At 40.2% G+C, this 4,399-nt stretch overlaps 1 pseudogene; it reads right to left on the bottom strand.

Annotated features, from left to right (window-relative positions):
• Nucleotides 1–1,968: 1,968 nt before the first annotated feature.
• On the bottom strand, nt 1,969–2,945 carry LOC123820777 (annotated as a pseudogene).
• Between the last annotated feature and the right edge of the window lie 1,454 nt (nt 2,946–4,399).

Here is a 4,399-nt window from a genome sequence, read left to right as displayed (position 1 = left end):
CATAAAGGAATTTTGAAAAAAATCCTCCCCAACATTTATGAGTCAATATCTAAAATTTTTTATCATAAACTTAAATAGTTGCCAAGGATGTAATTTTTGGCATATTGTAAAATGTTGACATTAAAAATAAAAACATTACATGACTTTAAAACATGGGCCAAATGAAATTTAAATGCTGTAGTGACTTGATACTTGACATTTGAAATTATATGAACAGTTCTTAACATTCAGACATTTTCCATCTTTCTTTTTTCCCCTTGAATTCTTATTTCTATTCCACTTCTTCACAGGTTTTTGTCCTAATGTAACATGTTTTTATGGTTGAAAGTTTTGTATTGGTCTCATAATTGTCTCTATCAAATCTATGTGTGTAAATTAAAATGTTATATTTGTTTTATGTCCTGTGACAGGTTGCTAAATGTTTAAAAAAGTTTTTTCCCCCTTCTGGACTGAGTTAGCATTACAATAAATAGTAAAGAGTTTGTCAAAATAAAATACATCGGCTTTCTCTGATCTCAAAAATGCTGCATAGCAAACAATCACAGTCCTGAATAGTAAATATTCTTTTCCTTAGGAGTCTGTGGGTTGGTTGAGTGGTTCTTTAGCTCTAGGTGGGCTCAGAGGACTTGGCAGGGCTGGCTTACCTGCCTGTAGCCAGCCATCTGGTTAGCTGGGATGCCTTGTGTCTGTAGCACGTGGGTTCTCATTCTCCAGTGGGCTAGCCTGGGCTTCTACATGGGGCGGGGTCCCCAAAGAGTGGATGTGATCAAACGGTCTCTTATGCACAGTTTCAAGACTGACCCATTGTCGTTTCTGCCACATTCCATTAGCCAAAGCAAGTCACAAGGCCAGCCCACGCTCAGAGTCTGGGGAACACACAGGCTCATCTCTTGATGTGAATGAGGACCTTCAAAGTCAGGGCAATATTTTGTTAGATTTCTACAAACATTTCCTTTTGAGGGGTTGTGAATATAAATGACACTGTATTTTAATTTCAGATTCCACTTGCTCATTGATATCATACAGGAAAGTTATCAATTTTTGTACACTAACCTTGAATCCTGCAACCTTCTTATAATTGCTTACTTGCCAGGTTTTTTTTTGAAATTTTAACAATTATTTCAATTTTTTAGACATTTTTATTTCTTTCTTCCCAACCTGGATACTTTTTATTTCCCTTTCTTGTCTTGTTGCATTAGTGAAGACTTCTAGTATGATGTTGAAAAGGAGTGGTGAGAGGAGACATCCTTCCCTTGTAACTGATCTTAGTAGAAAAGCTTTGAGTTTCTCATCATTAAGTATGATGTTACCTTAGGGTTCTTTGTAGATATTGTTTATTAAGTTGAAGAAGTTCTCCACTATTCCTAGTTTTCTGAGAGTTTCTTTTTCTTTTTTTTAACAATGAATGGGTGTTGAATTTTATCATTGCTTATTTTGTATCTATTGATATGACCTGTGGTCTTTCTTTTCTAGTCTGTTGATGACTACATGAATTGATTTTTGAATGTTAAACCAGCTTTGCATACCTGGGATGAATCACACTTGGGTGGGTATATAATTCTTTTTATATATTGTTAGATTTGATTTGTTAGTATTTTGTTAAGGATTTTTGCATCTATGTTCATGAGAGATATTGGTCTGTACTTTTCTTGTAATGTCTTTTCCTGGTATTAGGGTAATGCTGGCCTCCTAGAATGAGTTAGAAAGTATTCCCTCTGCTGGAGTAAAATTTTAATAATAAAACTGATAAAAATAAATTATAAATTTTCTTTTGGTTGGATACAGTGAACTTTATTGATGGCACATGACAAGGTGTGGTTCCCTAAGCCCCTCCCCTTTTTTGGGGGTCTGGGATGGAAACTGGAGTTCAGAAGATTCTTGGGATGTTGGGAGATCAATTTGTGGTGAGGACTTCCTGGCAGCTGAGGGCCTCTCTTCCTGTCACTGGGGCCAGTGGTCCAGGGGCTCTTAATCCTTGGAGGCCATGTGGACCATAAAGTCTACCACCCTGTTGTAGCCAAATTCATTATCATACCAGGAAATGAGCTTGACAAAGTAGTCATTGAGGGCAATGTTCACCCTGACATCAAAGGTGGAGGAGTGAGTGTCACTGTTAAAGTCACAGGAGATGGCCTGGTCCTCAGTATAGCCCAGGATACCTGCTCACCACCTTCTTAATGTCATCGTATTTGGCAGCTTTTTTCCAGGTGGCAGGCCAGATCCACAACCAACACATTGGGGGTGGAGACATAGAAGGCCATGCTGGTGAGCTTCCCATTCAGCTCAGAAATGACTTTGCCCACATCCTTGGCAGTGCCAGTAGAAGTAGGGATGATGTTCAGTAGGGAGAGCCCCTTTGCCATCACACCACAGCTTTCCAGAGGGACCATCCATGGTCTTCTGGGTGGCAGTGATGCATGGACTGTGGTCATGAGTCCCTCCATGATGCCAAAGTTGTCATGGATGACCTTGGCTGGGGGATCAAGCAGTTGGTGGTGCAGGAGACATTGCTGACAATCTTCATGGAGTTGTCATACTTGTTATGGTTCACACCAATTACAAACATGGGGGCATCCACAGAAGGGTCAGAGATGATGACCCTCTTGGCTCCACCCTTCAATTGAGCCCCAGCCTTCTCCATGGTGGTGAAGACACCAGTGGACTCCACAACATACTCAGCACCAGCATTGCCCCATTTGATGTTGGTGGGATCTCGCTCCTGGAAGATGGAGATGGACTTGCCATTGCTGACAAGCATCCTGTCCTCAGCCTTAACTGTGCCTTTGAACTTGCTCTTAATGGAATCATGCTGTAACACACAGACAATGTAGTTGAGGTCAGTGAAAGTGGTGTTGATGGTGACAATATACACTTTGTCAGTGAAAAGCAGCCCTGGTGACCAGACATCCAACATGGCCAAATCTGTTCACTCTGACCTTCACCATCAGGTCTCAGAGTTGTGGCTGGCTCTGCACAGGAAGACATGGCTGTCTGTCAAACAGGAGGAGCAGAGAGCCTAACCTATTTAATTAAACAACATACTAAATATGAAAGAAATCACATGAAGCTTTAATCTCGGGGCTATAGCTAATGTATCTGGAAAATTTTAGAAATTATTCAAAACAGTTCAGTCACAGCTAAAATGAGCAGCATATGACCAAAACTATAGAATGCCAATAGCTATATGGCTTTTGCTATTGGAATGTACTTTTCTTCTCAGCTAATGACACCTTCTATTGATGAGTTTTAAGAATAACTGCAAAGAATTTCTTATATTTAAAAATGTGAAGAAAAGAATTTTTAACATTAAATAATTTTTGCAGATGTTCTCCTTGATTTGCCTCGTAAGACCAACTTTGAGAACAGTGATTTTTCCCTTCACCTCCACCCTCTTCCTTGTCCTCTCTTTCTCAGAAATGAGAAAGTGAAGGAGGTGACTTTTTTGATGAAAAGTTATATTTATTCCCATTCCCCCACTGTACCATCTAACTGAATTCATATATCTCAACACAGACCAAATACTCAGTTTGAGTAATGGGCTTTCCCTTAACAAGCAAACAAGCAAATGTGGAAACCAGGGAAATCCCTGTGAGTTGACTGGGCCTCTTATTACTCATCAAAGGAGGCTTCCCTTTTGTCGGCTGCCCTGGAGTTTTCCCATCACTGGATAATGAACCATAGTAAGATGTAGGAGAGCTGAGGGGTGTGTCTTTCTTTTATAAAGTGGGAGAAAGGCTAGTGCAAAATATCAGCACCCTCTTGGTCCAACCACTTTAGGAAAGAGTGCACATAAAAAATGGGAATCTGGAAGTTGATTCTCTTAAGACTATCCAAGCTGTATGCCCTGGAAAGTCTTCATGGACCTCAAAGATAGAGGGTGCTCGGTAAATTAGGAGATCTTCCAGATTATGAGAGTAAAGAGGGAATATGCATACAGAAGAGACAGAACATCATTCATCAAGTTCTGACAATGTGCAGGAGAACTGGGGACAGCTTCTCCAGCAGCTCTGAGAATGTTTCTTGGAAATGTGTACTGAGAAGCCACAGAAACTGCTTTTCTAAGTAGGTCATAAGCATTCTGAGTACAAATGTGTATTTTTTTTAAAAGTTTTTTTAAGAAAAGATTTTATTTATTTATTTTTAGAAAAATGGGAAAGGAGGGAGAAAGAGAGGAAAATGTTGATATGCAAGAGATACACTGACCAGTTGCCTCTCTCATGTTCCCAACCGGGGATCTGGCCTGCAATCCAGGCATGTGTCCTGACTGGGAATCAAACCAGAGACCTTGCAGTTCACAGGCCAGTGCTCAATCCACTGAGACACATCAGCCAGGACAGATGTGTATCATTTTTTAATGTTCTCTTGCAGAGCCCAGAATTGTGCTATACATAGGGTAGAC

This window comes from Phyllostomus hastatus, unplaced genomic scaffold (assembly GCF_019186645.2).
Source record: "Phyllostomus hastatus isolate PE091 unplaced genomic scaffold, TTU_PhHast_1.1 phas_contig_37, whole genome shotgun sequence".
Lineage (NCBI taxonomy): Eukaryota > Metazoa > Chordata > Mammalia > Chiroptera > Phyllostomidae > Phyllostomus > Phyllostomus hastatus.
This window is presented reverse-complemented; position numbering and strand designations above follow the sequence as displayed.